The sequence below is a fragment of the Mixophyes fleayi genome, chromosome 2 (assembly GCF_038048845.1).
Source record: "Mixophyes fleayi isolate aMixFle1 chromosome 2, aMixFle1.hap1, whole genome shotgun sequence".
In the NCBI taxonomy this organism is placed as follows: domain Eukaryota; kingdom Metazoa; phylum Chordata; class Amphibia; order Anura; family Limnodynastidae; genus Mixophyes; species Mixophyes fleayi.
This window is the reverse complement of record NC_134403.1, coordinates 278,433,015-278,449,040: the sequence shown is the minus strand read 5'-3', so window position 1 is coordinate 278,449,040 and position 16,026 is coordinate 278,433,015. Positions and strand designations below refer to the sequence as shown.

At 42.0% G+C, this 16,026-nt stretch overlaps 1 long non-coding RNA gene across 1 annotated transcript; it reads right to left on the bottom strand.

The window, feature by feature from the left end:
- Positions 1-13,540: 13,540 nt before the first annotated feature.
- On the bottom strand, positions 13,541-14,579 carry LOC142140395 (uncharacterized). Its single transcript, XR_012688448.1, has 2 exons — positions 14,417-14,579; positions 13,541-13,891 (listed from the first exon to the last, which is right to left on the bottom strand). It is a non-coding gene; the product is annotated as an uncharacterized LOC142140395 (long non-coding RNA).
- Between the last annotated feature and the right edge of the window lie 1,447 nt (positions 14,580-16,026).

The following is a 16,026-nucleotide window of genomic DNA, read 5'->3' as shown; positions in this document are numbered from 1 at the left end:
CAAATTTACAGAGCATGAAATACCAATTAGAGGAACAGGGGTGGATTGTGAACTTTATGTGGCCCTGGAAAAAATTATTGAAGTGGCCTCATGTAGGTGGGACCAAAACAACTGTAAGTGGGGCCAACACAAAAGTAGGCAGGATTTAGAACTACTAGAATTTGGTTGTAGTAACATGTAGGAAACCCTAGATGTGATGACTTAATACACAGTGGGTCATCTCTAAAGCAATGCAGGGCAAAAGCTACCAGTCCTGTGCTATAAAATTACATGAATCCTTTTGCATTATCTGCGACTGATTTATGCCTCTATGCTCCATTTTGTTTAGTTGTCTATTAACACATGCTTCCAAAATTCCCTTCATAGAAGCATATCTGACTTTGTTTAATAAGTTTAACTATTTCGAAACATTTTGGCACAATCGTATTTGATCAGTCTGCCAAGGCAGCATATGAGCACCTAACGCACTGCTGCATCTTTCCCTGACATCATGAGATGCAAATTACCAGTCAAATCTCTCTCTATGTAAAATATATAAATATATGTACTGTGTGTTTCGAAAATGCATTACAAATAATCCTTTAAATATAGTCCTGTACAGGTGCGATCATCACAAAGGTGAAATAGCATCTGCAAGAAAACACTTCTTTTGTAACAATTTTGTATGAGCCTAAATGTGCCTAGTGATTGGGGATGGTTTGAATTAACAGTGCAGGGAGGGTTGGCAGACAATGGCATAAGTGAAGGGGAGATCTATTCCAAGGATTTGCTGGTGATCTAGTAAGTGCAAAGGAGGCATGATTAATGATATTGCCAGTGTAATGCGGGCTGGCCATATGTTCAACAAAGTAATCTGAGAATGTGATCAGTGCAAGGTAGAAGGCAGGCAATGGAATCAATGCAAGAACCACCAAAGTATCACCAGAGCTGGAATAAGGCTATGGGGGGCCAGGGGCACTTAAGACAGGATGGTTATCATTTTAGATACATTTTAGACAAATATGCAGGCAAAACTGTGTGCACTACTGTTAGGTGCTCTGCCTTCATGAGCAGTACAATGTGAAGCAGGACATACTTCCCAATTGTCCTTGTTGTTGGACCAAATCCTGGCTTAGCAGACAGTCCCCAAATTTGGGACTGCCCCACCAGATTCAGGACAGCTGGCAAACTGTCCTGGTCTCTCCTACCTGTGTCTTTAGCTCAGTTGCTGCTTGTCTGGATCCTGGAAAGCTGGAGGCCCTATTTGAAAAAAATAATGGATACATGACATTTAGAAAACACCAACCAGCCCCGGCATTAAATCAATAGCACCCACATTTAATAAATAGACCTATTTCCCTCCAACCAACCCCAGCACAACATTAATAGCATTTACATTAATATTAACATTTCACACTACCATCTCAGGCATTAAATAATTCATATTCACATTTACTAAATAACCCTCCTCCCCAAACTTAGCCCCACATTCAATTAATAGCCCCAAACCACACCAGCATTAAATTAAAAGTCCCATCACCCCATCATAATTTAATAGGCCCCATTATTAAGTTAAATAGCCCAACAATAAATTAAATTGCCCCACCATCACCCAAAAAATAAAAGAGCAACCATTAAATAATTAGCCACCTAAATTCCACTATTAAATTAATAGCCTACCTCCCACCCAAGTGTTGTTGAGACTGCCCCCTTCCTTCCCTCATATCACACATTATATTAAGAACCCACCATTCCCTTACACATTATAGCAACATACCCCCCTCTTTCCTCACACATTATAGCAACATACCCCCCTTTCCTCACACATTATAGCAGTGCCCCCTCCTTTCCTTCACACATTATAGCAGCCCCCCTCCTTTCCTTCACACATTATAGCAGCCCCCCTTCTTTCCTTCACACATTATAGCAGCCCCCTCCTTTCCTTCACACATTATAGCAGACCCCCCTTTTCTTCACACATTATGGGAGCCCCCCTGTCCTTCACATGTTGTAACAGCCCCCTAGTCCCTATAGTTATTATATGCAACCCCCTCTCTAAAGTTTTGTATATGCTGCCTCTCTCCCTTTAGATTTCTATGCGCAGCCTCCTCCTCCCTATCGTTTTGTATGTGCAGCCCCCACCCTATAGTTTTGTATGTGCAGCCCACTTCTCTATAGTTTTGCATGTGCAGTCCTCCTCACTATAGTTTTTTTTATGTAGCCTCCCCCTCCCTATAGTTTTATATGTGCAGCCCCCCCTCCTTATAGTTTTGCATGTGCAGCCCTCCTCCCTATAGTTTAGTACATGCTGCCCCCCTCCCTATAGTTTTCTATGTGCAGCACCCTCACTTACATTTAGGTGCAGTGACTGTTCTGCTGCATCGATCCTCAGACCAGACAGACAGGAAATAAAGTAAATCCTTCCTGTCTGAGCGCACAGTATTATGGGAACCCATTCAGCAACAAGTTTTCCACTGACCGCCAGTTTCTTTAACCGGCCAAACCCTCTTCCCCCCCTCACAACCACTCCTCCCGCGCACTGGGTTGCGAAAAAAATAATAATAATAAAAAAAAAGAAAACTAATTCAAAAGAACAAAGTCATAAGGAGGCTAAGGCCTATGCTCAATCCACCCCTGTAGAGCATACTTGCCAACTCTCCCGGAATGTCCGGGAGACTCCCGCATTTTGCGAGAGTCTCCCGGACTCCCGGGCGAGTGTGGCAATCTCCCGAATTCTGCAAACTTCACTAGGAAGTGCCCACTTCCTAGTGAAGTGGGCAGAATTATATCCCAAACACCGCGATTCCCGATGAATGACGTGATTTTGGCTGCCCCGCCCCCTCACGCCCCCTCCACTGGCTGTCTCTCGAAAGGGAGCTAAAGAAAGTAGGTAAGTATGCTGTAGAGGCATAGCTAAGCAAAGGCAGCACTCCAAAATTGTTTAACTGGAATTTGACACCTATGCCTGTTCTGCTGGAAAACTCAATACAATGTGATATTTTTCTCACCCTTTAGTAAGATTCAAAATACTGAACCATTTCTTTGTTTATTATTCTCTGATTCTCTGTTTATTTTCTGATATTATTTAAAGATAAAATTACCCTGTAATACAATAATTATAATACTTATACAGAAAACTATTCATTGGGGGGAATTCAATTGACAGCTTTACGTGTGAGAATAATGTGGCCTGCACACTATTACCGTTAGAACAGTAATCTTAATGCAAATTTCTGCTCGCGGCTCTCAGAGTACTAACAGTAATAATGCGCACTATTAACGTAGTAACGGTAATAGCGAGTGGACCGTGTTATTCTCATGAGTAAAGCTGTCAATTGAATTCTCCCCCATTGAATGTTACAACATAGCAATATGTGAAAATGAATGTTTAAAATAAGTGAAAAGTTATTATGACGAGCTATTGCTGAAATATCAGGTTGGTCATTTAAAAAATAAAATGAACCTCTACCTTGTAAAATATATTTTGGCAACATGAGAATTATGTTTTATTTTCATCCAATTTCCAAATATTTAATTTTCTTTATGTATTTTTTGCCAATGCCTGTGATGCTTAGCTTACCTTTGACCTACAAAGGAATATATCACTCCTTGATAAATATTTACTGTATTTGCCATTTTCGTTTGCTACGCCTTTTAGAGTAATGGAGGTGGAATGCTTGAGGGTTTTTTTTATTTACATCTGCCTCAAGTTTTTATAGGAAATAAAATATAAAGCAGTTACAAAGAAGACAAGTGGTGAGGAACTTAAAAGTATGGCATAAATGCTGGCAAAAGGGTCTTTCACCACTTTTTCTAATTTGCCAAATGGTTTTCAGTTCATACTTTTGAAAAGTAATAAATGGGATATGTTCTATATCTTCACTGTCACTTACTGTGAGCTACCACTAAATTCTCTTTCAATCCATAATAATAACAATGTGTTATATGGGCTGAGTACACAGACAGTTCTATAATATTTTGATATGCTCTGATTACTCTCTGTCCAAAAAGTGGAAGATGTAAGTAGATAAAAGTGTTCTAGTGGCTGAATCTAAGACGAAGATGGTACTCTTTCCCGGTTAAGCAGGATTGCAATGCCCACTAAAAATCTGTTGCAGGAAGAAAATGAAGACGGGACCTACTGAAAGATAGATATTAGATATATGTAGATATTAGAGCTGAAGATCCAGACAAGTCCTATATGTAGTTCTTTCAGTGTGTTTTATATTTGGGACTATTATGTGGTAAGAGGGTGTCCTAATTTAGTAGTTTTATTTGTGAGAAAGGTGAAATACTGAGAACAGTACAATTGCACTTTTATATTGGTTTTATGGCTTCTATTGTGATGATAAGCTTTATTTCAACATATTTATAACTGTGTAATATACGCAATTTAAATTGCACTTGTTTTATGCTGTGTGAGCAGTGCCTTGGAGAGATTACATCAATAGACATCCAGGGTTTGACTGAATGTACTTATACTACTAGGGGGAGTGTGTAACTACTTTAGGCTAAATACTGTGAGTGGGATGTGCCCATCAGGGGGTAAGCAGAAGTACTGCCCCTAAAAATGGAATTTTAATTTAGTGGTGGGAGCAGAGGATTGCAATAGAGCCCAGATAATCCTGCAGTAAGTTTGAGTGGAAATATCATATTCGAGAGGAATTTGATATACTCCTGGAGCATGTATGCCTTGCTAATAGACAGAGGCCTGAATCTGATGAATCTAACTACTAGAGATGCTCACTGACCCCTGTGTTCTGGTTTTGGTTTTGGATCTGGATTAACTTCATGTTTTGGTTTTGGTTTTGTCAAAACTGCCCTTGGGTGTTTTAGTTGTGGTTTTTGTTTTGGATCCCTATTTGTTTCTAAAATCCCTTTTTTTTTTTTCTAAAATCACATAATTTTGCTTTTTTTCCCGCCTACATTATTATTAACCTTAATAACACTAATTTCAAGTCATTTGCAGTCAATTTTGACCATCTCACAGGTCACAATACTATTTTCATACACTTTCAAACAAAGACTGCAGCGACCTGGCTGTATGCTAAGTGACAGAGCAATGACTGAAATACATAGCAGTTCCTTGCACATCTAGGAAACATTGGCACTCAGCAGTGGCAGAAAAGAAAAATGGTGCAAGATGGAATTGTCCTTGAATCATGAACCCAGTTATGGTTCATTTGATAGCTCCACCCGTTTCTTAACTGTGATAACTGTGGTAATTCTACAGCTAATACATGGCAACGAGCACTGACCCCCCGGGATGCGTGCTTTTATCCTACCCAGACCAATCCAGGGTGCCAGACAATGCACTAAAAAGAGCCATTGTAATTCAAAGCAAAAAGCAAGTTTATCACTGAGCTTCGAATCAGCCCCAATTCCCACAAAATTATAATATAGTTAGGTACATTTGACATAAAGTGCAGATTACAAACATTTGATGAAACAGCAGCAAAGTGGGAGGTAATACATATACACGTCTATTTAGACATCCATGCTTACATTACTTCTGCAAGCAACGCTGTTCTTTGCTAATAAAACTGTTGTCTTTATACCGTTCAAAAAAAATAAATAATAATCCTCCCCCATTGTTTGGATGTTGATAGATGATAGTAGGATCAGGTGAAGTTACTGCAGAGGTGTCACTAATTCTGGTCAATTCTTTTACAGTAGATAAAGCCAGATGTCAAAATGTTGTGCTAAGTCATCTGCATCATCAATGGGTGTCTAAGATTTCTGCTAAGCACACAACAGTATAGAGTACATGTAGGTAACATTGGCACACAGCAGTAGCTGAAAGGAAAAGTGGTGCAAGATGGAATTGTCCTTGGGACCTCCCACCCACCCTTATGTTGGATCTTAAAAAGGACATGCACTCTTTAACAAACAAGCACTTCAGCGACAAGGAGTGCAACTTTTGAATCTGATGTGCTTGGTTTGTTTGGGCCTCCAAAAAACAAGCTAACAATGGGCTTAAGGCACCTAAGGTAACAGTGCTGTTAATGAACTCTACTGTGGCAAGATGTTTGTCACACGCCGCTCACCCATGGCTGCCACCCGGTAACCTGAGTATTATTCATTCCTTATTCCCTGCTTCTTCCCCGGCTGTCAGGCCAGCAATCAGCTCTGCACATGTGCAGGTAATCAGCTCACCTGTGTTCACCTGTCCCGCTCATCCATTGGTGACCTCTCGTTTATAAGGCTCCTCCCAGCACCTCTCAGTGCTGGTTCTTCTAGTCAGACTCCTGGCCTGGAAGCAGCACATGCACTCTGCTGCTGCAATCACCTATTACCTGCTCCACTTGTTAGTGGTAACTCCTGCAGATCATCGCTGTCGTTTCTCTCTAAGCGTGCAGCTGCAATCACCTATTACCTGCTCCACTCATTAGTGGTAACTACTGCAGATCATCACTGTCATCTCTCTAAGTATATTGCTGCAACTCACCTCCTACTTGCTCCACTCGTTAGTGGAAACTACTGAAGATCATCGCTTCCATCTCTCCAAGTGTAATGCTGCAACTCACCTACTACCTGCTCCACTCATTAGTGGTAACTACTGCAGATCATCGCTACCATCTCTTTAAGTGTATTGCTGCAACTCTCTCTCCAAGAGTGCTGCTGCAATCACCTATTACCTGCTCCACTCGTTAGTCGTTACTCCTGCAGATCATTGCTGTCATCTCTCCAAGTGTGCTGCTGCAAATCACATATTACCTGCTCCACTCGTCAGTGATAACTACTGCAGATCATCGATACCTTCGCTCCAAGTGTTCTGCTGCGAAATCACCTATTACCTGCTCCACTCGTCAGTGATAACTACTGCAGATCATCGATACCTTCTCTCCAAGTGTGTTGCTACAAATCACCTATTATCTCTCTGTGGACTATCACTGACTATCACTCAGTTCTCCTACTCATTTGTGGCTATCTATTGACTACATTCTCCTCTGTACTTGGTTCACTGTCGCTGCTCACTGGGAATTCCCCTTGAGGGCCGCAACCTGCAGGGTGGAAGCTGCCAAGCCCAAATTCCCTTGCGGGAACCTTTGGTGAAAACATTCCACTTTGTTAGATTCCACGCCTCTGGGTGAAGTACCATCAATCCCAGGCAGAACAGAAGGATCCCAATCATCCTAGTGAATCCTGACAATGTTGTCATCATCCTCAGCCTCATCCTCACCCTCATCAGTTTGCACATCATCCTCACACATTAATTCATCACCGCTGGAATCCATCATTACAGAAGTCTCAGTGTTTTGATGTAATTGGCGGGAAAGGCCTTCCTCGTGGAACTTGAAGTTCATTTTTATGAACATCATCTTTTCCACCTTTTAAGGAAGTAGCCTCCTAAGCCGATCACTGACAAGGTTCCCGGCTGTGCTGAAAACTCTTTCCGAGTACACACTGGAGGGTGGGCAGCTTAGGTAGTGCAAAGTGAGTTGGTACATGGGTCTTCAAATTCCCTTTTTTGCTGTGTCAGTTGGAAACAAAGAGAAGACATAGCACTTAAAGCGAGGATTAAGCACAGTCGCCAAAATGTAGTGATCTAATTTCAAGATTTTGATAACTGTTGGATCCTGGCGAAGCGAATAAAGTTCTTGATCTAAAGTCTGACATACTTAGCGTAATTGGTTGTTTGCTTCAGTTTCTCAAGCTGCTTTTCCAAAAGTCTAATTAAGCGTGGATGGCTTTCACTGTTCCTCCATCCGCAGAAGAATATACAGGGTGGAATTCTCTCTTGTCACCACCTCTTGCTTCAGTTAGTGGCAATGCAAATTAATTTGCTCTTGTAGCTGCTGCAATCTTCTAGATGCTGTTGCCGAATGCTGGAAATGTCATGACATTTTACGGACCACAGACAGCATCTCCTGCACTTCCCAGTCAGTTTTTTAAAGAGCTCTGCACCACCAAGTTTATTGTGTGAGCAAAACAGGGATTGTGATGGAATTCACCCAGCTGTGATGCTTTCACAATAGTGGTGGCATTATCAGAAATGACATATCCTCAGGAGAGTCCAAGCAGGATAAGCCATGTTGCAATGACATCCTTTAGTTTTTCAAACAGGTTGTCAGTGGTATTACCTCTGACCTGTGTCTTGTCTCGTCTCTGATAACCACCTCTCACTACCGCCTTCAAGACTTCTCCCGTGCTGCTCTCCACTTTTGGAATTCCCTACCACACTCAATCAAACTTTCTCACAGCCTTCAAATCTTTAGCTGCTCTTTGAAAACCCATCTCTTTTTTAGAGGTGACCTTATCCTCGATAACACTATTCACACTAATGCACCCTTACAACTATCCCAATCTTCACTCTGAGCCACACTCGCTCCTCTTGTTTCTGCTGTGCCCTCTTCCCTTTAGAATGTAAGCTCTCTAATGAGCAAGGTCCTCCATACCTTTTGTTTTCATGTCTCCATTCATTTTGTCTGTCTTGTCTGTTCTTGTTTTACGTATGTCTTGTTTTATGTATGTCCTTGTCTTCCCTACTGTACGGCGCTGTGGACCACTGTGGTGACTTACAAATCTACAATAATAAAAATAATACTAATAATAATAATAATAATAATATGCCTCTTAGTGAAGCAGATGATACACAAAGCAGCCTGTCTCTGAAAAATGTGACGTACTTGGGTACATGCTTCTGCTGTTCCTGCTGATGAAGGTGAATTACCAGTGGGCTGTCACATACTCTTTAGTTTGCCCAGTTCCGCTTGTCCACATATCTGTGGTTAAGTGTACAGTGGGTAGAATGGCATTTTGTAGCCAAATAATTACATTTTTACGAACCTTCTGGTAGAGGTGTAGAATAGCTTTTCTAGTAAAATGGTGTTGTGATAGAATTTGGTAACGGGGACATAAGACCTCAGCTAGTTGTCTAAAACCAACTGCATATGGATATTGGACGCAGATATAATACTAGCATAGTCGCCATGGCGCCTGTGATCTGCTTTGCGACTGGGTGACAGCTTTCATACTTACTAAGGATTGTTTAACAGTCAATTTTTGTAAACTACTAGTAGTCTTCCTCTTGGTCTGCTTCTGTGTTGAAGATCTACCCCCAGCAGCAGTGGGCCTATCGCTCAAGGATTCTTTTGAGGAGTCCTGGATAGGGGAGGAGTCATCTCGCATTAGCAACATGGATGCAGGACTAACTCCGATCACTTGTGAGGATATTGATGATGATGGTGTTGGGGGTGTAGACTGCAGGTGCTAGGATCTAAATGAGAAAAGGGAGGTAGCTGATGCTGGACTGCTTGTTGTTATTTTTTTAGCATAAGTTTCTGATATTCCCAAGAGCTTTCTATGAACTCGCTTCAAATGGCGTAACATGGAAGAATATCCTAGATGGTTATGGTCCCTACCTCTACTGACTGTGGCTTTACAATGCTACAAATGGCTAGACAACTGTTGTCAGAATTTGGGTAAAAATAATTTCACACATAAGAGGTGGATTTTTTTGGGTCTTATGCCTAGGCATGACAATGGCCTTCTTATCACTGGCAAGAACTGCTGCAGTCATTGTTTGAAAGTGTATGAAAATAATATTGTGACCTATGAGGTGGTCAAAATTGACTGCAAATGACTTGAAATTAGTGTTGTTGAGGTCAGGGTCGCCATCAGTGGGGTACAGGGTGAGGTACTCTTGTACCGTGTCCGGGCTCACCAGCAGGACCCTCACTGCCCACTTTTTTTTTTTAGCTTTTTTTTATTTTGTCCATTTTTATTTTTTGCTTTTGTTTTGATGTTTTTGCGTGGGGGGTGGGGGGCTGGTGTTCGGGGCCTCGGTAGTTCGTTGTTGGTGGGAGCAGGGTAGAGAAAAAAAAAAACACATAAATACTCTCTTGATTGCAACGTCGGCGTCCCTCCTCCTTCCTCTCTGCACTATTTACACTGAATGTCAGGCGTGACGTCATCAAGTCACGCCTGACACTCAGTGAGGAACTGTGCAGGGAGGAACAATTAAGAAGCAAGAAGACAGAAGAAAAGAGAAGAGAAGAGAGGAAAAAAGCTAATATAAAGTTAAGTAAAAAAAGGGAGAAAGGCACACCATGAGGAAAAAGTAGGGGGGAGAGGCACAGACAGTATGAGGAAAAAGGAGGGGAGAGGCACAGACAGTATAAAGAAAAAGGGGGAGAGAGGCACAGACTGTATGAAGAAAAAGGGGGGAGAGGCATAGTCAGTACTAAGAAAAAGTGGGGGGGAGAGGTACAGGCAATATGAGGAAAAAGGGGGTAGAGGCACAGACAGTATGAAGAGAAAGGGGGAGAGGCACAGACAGTATGAAGAAAAAGTGGGGGGTAGAGGCATAGACAGTATGAGGAAAAAGGAGGGGAGAGGCACAGAGATTATGAGGAAAAAGGGGGGCACAGACAGTATGAGGAAAAAGGGGGGAGGCACAGACAATATGAGGAAAAAGGGGGGAGAGGCACAGACATTATGAAGAAAAAGGGGGGAGAGGCACAGACATTATAGAGAAAAAGGGGGGAGAGGCACAGACAGTATAAAGAAAAAGGTGGGGAGAGGCATAGTATGAGGAAAAAGGGGGGGAGAAGCACAGTGTGAGAAAAAATTGGGGAGAGAGGCACAGTATGAGGAAAAAGGGGGGAAGAGAGGCACAGTATGAGGAAAAAGGGGGGAGAGAGGCACAGTATGAGGAAAAAGGGGGGAGAGAGGCATAGTATGAGGAAAAAGGGGGGTGAGAGAGGCACAGTATGAGGAAAAAGGGTGGAGAGAGAAGCACGGTATGAGGAAAAAGGAGGGAAGAGGCACAGTGTGAGAAAAAATTGGGTAGAGTGGCACATTATGAGGAAAAAAAGGGGGGAGGCAGCAGAAAGTCACCGAGTGATGGAGAGGTGGGGCAGGATGGCACAGAGATGGAAAGGGGGGGCAGGATGGCACAGTGTGATAATGGTGGTCCAGGTGAAGGGGGAAAAGCAGCATGGATGGTGCAGTGTGATCATAAGGGGGCACAACATGGTGATAAAGGGGCACAGTAATGTGTGTGTGATGGAACAGGGGGCTTGTGGCAATGTAGTGTGAGGTACTTGGTGGCTAATTAATGGGTGCAAGTTTGTTTGTGGGGTAATGGTTGGGCAATTTTATAGTGCAGACTATTCATTTAAGATGGGGTGGTTTGGGGGCTACTGAATGTGGGGGGAGAATGAGGTCTCTTTATTAAATTATTATTATTATTATTATTAATTTTTATTTATAGGGCACCACAAAGTATCCGTAGCACCGTACAAGGACAAACAATGGCACAGTACAAGGTGAAACAGCACAGTACAAGTAACAGTAAGCACTATAACTCTGGGGGCTCAGGCACAGCATGAAAGTGAGGGAGGGAGGGGAAAAGTGAGTATAGGCAGGTAACTATGGCCCAAGAGGGTGGGCACGGATGACAGGTTGAGAGTCACTGAGGGGAGCAGAGAGAAGCGAGAGGAGACAGAGGGCAGAGGGACTGAGAGGAGGTGAGCTGATTAGCTGGAGAGCGCAGTTAAATGTGATGGAAACAGAAGGTAGGAGAGCCCTGCTCAAAGGAGCGAACAATCTAAAGGGAGGGGAAGACAGACAGACACATGGATGAGATGTAGAGACAGGAGAAACGGAGACGGAGTCGAGGAAGGGGGAGAAGGGAAGAAGGGATGAGAAAGAGAGGTAGATGGCCCTGCCTGTGACTAGGAATTATTTAATGCCAGTGATAGTTATATTTCTGAAATGTAAATACTATTAATTTATTGCTAGGGCTGTTTGTAGGGAGGGAAATAGGTTTATTTATTAAATGTGAATACTATTATTTTAATGTTGAGGTTGGAGGAAGGCCTAAGTATTAATCGCGGGTGCTATTGATTTAACGCTGGGGCTGGCTGTAATTTTCTAAATGTACCCATTTTTTTTTCCAAATAGGGCCCCCAACATTCCAGGATCCAGCCAAGCTGCAACTAAAGAAACCTGCAGCCACAGGCAGGGCCATCTTAACAACATTACGGGCCCCCGGGCAAAGCACTGGGGCCCTTTTATATATTTATAAATATAGATGTATAGAGATACAGATATAGATATAGATATAGATATAGATATAGATATAGATATATAGAGATAGAGATAAATAGATGTACTTGCTCAGTGACCCTTGAAGGTTTTTTTGAAGGTTTTTTCTTTTGCAGGATTATTTATTCTAATTAAGAGCCCTGCCTATGGGGCCCCCTTGCCCGTGGGGTCCCCGGGCACCTGCCCATCGTGCCCAATGGAAAAGATGGCCCTGGGCACAGGTGGTCAAAGTGAGAAGAACAGGTAGGAGAGAGCAGGAGAGTCTGTGAAATGTTGTGATTCTAGTAGGGACAATGCCAATATTTAGTGAGTGTATATATATATATATATATATTATATTATATTATGCCCACCATGCCCAGTCAGAAAGACGGCCCTGGTTCATCGGAGGGGGGGGTGTCATCGGGGGGCCCTGCTTGCTTCATTTGTACTGGGCCCCACGATTTCTGATGGCGTCCCTGATTGAGGTTAATAATGTAGGAACAAAAAACTAGCAAAATTATGGGATTTTAGCTATTTTTTCAAAAATACAGATTCAAAACCAAAACTAAAACACACGAGGGCAGTTTTGCCACAACCAAAACACGAAGTTAATACAGATCCAAAACCAAAACCAGAACACGGGGGTCAGTGAACATATCTAGTTTAAAGGCAAATCTTGCCTTTAAACACATTGCCGTTTTAAATTTAGCTGTCAAACTTGCAGAATATCTACGAGTTGCTAAAGGCGCTGTTTAATACATTTACCCTAAGTGTGTACACCATACTTACCGACTTTCTTCAGCTCTCTTCCGGGAGCCAGCCAGTGCAGGTGGGCGTGGGGCAGCCAAAATTGCGTAATTCCGGCCCCGCCCCCTGTGTCGTCATGACGCAAACGCATCATTTGACAGCGGGGGGGCCAAACGCCGCGAATCACCGGGAATCGCAGCGTTTGGGATCTAATTCTGCGGGGTACTTCCTATTGAAGTGGGCAGAATTCGGGAGATTGCCACACTCGCCCGGGAGAGTTGGCAAGTATGGTGTACACTGAGGACACATAAGTAAATAAAGTAGACAGCATTGGAAAAGCTGAGCAGTGATGCAAACACTCCTATAAACAAGTACAAATACTAGTGGGTATGGGGCCATTTGAGACCAATGGGTTCCATTCCAATAACCATTAAAACTAATAAAAGCATGTATTTTTACACCAGCAGACAAGGACCTTTAAAGACATCATTAACCAATTCAGCTCAGGTTATTGCAATAGTAAGCAAGTGGGGAAATCAGATGTACACTATTATAATGCTGTGGGTCTTCTGTGAATTTAGGAACACACCTTATTTTATTGGAAATATGCTAACAACATATAAACGAATGATAGCTGATTTCCCAACAAAATATATTTTTACATTAATATACTCCTACAGATGTTGTTCTGACCTGTTTGGCCAAATTAATTTAGAACATTAACATGGGAGAAGACAACACAAGAAAACGTCATAAAGAGTACCAAGCAAACATCATAAAAAGTAAATGTTTTTTATTGATTTCATTCAGTGGGGCAAAGTACAGCTACTTTTATAAAAAAAAAACTGAACCAATGCAGCAATCAGAAGTGTAAATGCAGCTTATACAGCAGAAAGAAAATGTACTGTATCTATTGGTGAGTGAAAATTCCCAGGCCTTCTCCACTTCCTAAAACACAGTATGATGGTCTAAGCGTCTTCTCGTGTTTTCCACTCCAGCAAATCCATAGAGTGCTCTCATGTTGCACGTAGCATGCAGCTTTGATGTGCGAGTACAACACCATATGCCAGAATAAACAGGAACAGACTCCCTCTGTTTCATCTGCAAAAAACACTTTTTCAGGTGATGGCTGCAGTAGAAAAAGAGAGAAAGCAAACCGGACTGTCTAGCAAGCTCACATCTGAAAATAATCAGTTTACATTCAGCTACTGCCTCCCAAAGTTTATTTTTGGACTAGCGATCAAGAGTCTGAACTTCATTAGTATTCTAAGCCCCATAACGAATTATACAGTACACAACCAAAAGTATTTACCATTGCTGAAAAGAGGACAACCTTAAAGGCTAAATATATTAAACATATTAGGCCCAACATACATATTTGCCAATACAAGAAGGTACATGTGAGCTTTACTTTGGAAGAAAAAGCAATGGATAGCATCCTGTGGAGTATTATTGTTTTGTTTGGTAGCTGTGGGAAACAGACACTCATATGTGACAAGTAAGAGGCAGTGATACAATTAGTGCTGTTATTGGATTTATTTTTGCAATGGATTTTGTACGTTGTAATTTATTGCCACAAACATTGCACACAGAGTAGGTCATTTATAAAGTGCAAAAAGTTGCTTTAGTAGTACAACTGCAGATTTGTACCTACCACATAGGTAGTCGTTAGGTCTATTCCTGTAGGTTTAATGATGTGCAGTGTAATGTTTTTTCATCTTTCATTGAAGTGCAGAGTCTTTTCCTGAGAGTGTAGAGTACACGTGCACCTTCCCTTTCCTGGAGCCCTGGGGGCTGCTTCATACAGGCATTCTTTCTTGAGGCTGTGGGGAAGGGTTGAGAGAGGGTGGACCCTCCTACCCAGCAATTTTAAAGTGTCAAACTTAAATATGAGAAAAGATAGGTGGTTGGGCAGCTTTAATTTAAGATCCAAAGAAATGGGTGACAAAACAATCCCAAATTTGGTAATTGAATTAAAAAGTTATTTTATGATACAAAGATACACAAATGCAGAGTACAATGATACATTTCATAATACTAGCCCACCTAATAGATCCCTGAAGATAATGTAATCTTGTTAGAGACATTACATATCACTGCTGTGCACATGACGTCTCTTTTGGCTTGCTTTTCACTGCGGTCATTTTGTTGACCCCAGACTCATCATACTTATATTACCAATGGCCTATTTGATCATATTTTCAGTGATCTGCTGTCTTTGAATCCCACTGAAGGTTTACAATCTCTGTGACCACTCAGCTTTCACTGTCCACTAACTCAGCAACAAAAGCTCTCTGTAGTTGAAGCCACTATTGTGCTGCTTCATCACACAATATCACACTGATTTAAATATGTGAAACTACTTGTGATGACATTGAAAGGAATCCTTGCAATTGCACTTGAACTGTTCACAGTGGTTACGACAATAATTGGTGCACAATAAGTATTCCTGAGATCTGCTAGTTTTCTAGCATTTTAACAATATTCCTCCATCCCTTTGGCTCTCCACACTTGCACAGAATTTTCATCTCTACATTTTCAATTAGAGAGAGTGCAAGATAGGAAAACTAGAGGAGGGAGTTGAGCTGTAGTGGGCATGAAACAATTATGCATAGGACATTGGTGTATAATTGGTTTAAACATGATAATAATGTGGTTGGTTAAGAGCGTACTTGCCAATATTGTAAATTCTTCTTCCGGGAGGTCCGGGGTGGGGGGGGGGGGGAGCAAATTTGCGTCATTTGGCCCCATACCTAAGCTGTCATTTTCATTTTGGCTTGTACCAACAGGGGGCGAAGGTCAGGATGCCACGTGAATCACATCACTAAGCTCCGCCCCCTCCTTTCAACTTTAATAATCTGTCCGGTATCTGGGAGGTTGCCCTGCTTTCCTGGGAGTTTCTATAAACTTCGCACACTTTGACTTTGCAATTCTATCCCACTTTTAACTCTTACTGCCGCCACCATGCTTCACAGTTGGTATGGTGTTCTTTGGAGGTCGAAATATGCTGTCTTTGTGCTAAACATATCTTTTAGAATTAAGGGCAAAAAGTTCCACCTTGGTGTCATCAAACCATATGACATATACCCACATGATTTGGAGAGATTAAATGTATTTATTGCAAAATTTTGATGGTCTGGATGTATATTTTGTGAGAAATGGCTTCTATCTTGCTGCCAACCCCGTAGCCCAGACACATACAGAATATGAGAAGTTGTTGTCACATGCAGAGTTTGAACAGTTCCTGCCAGAAATTCCTGCAGC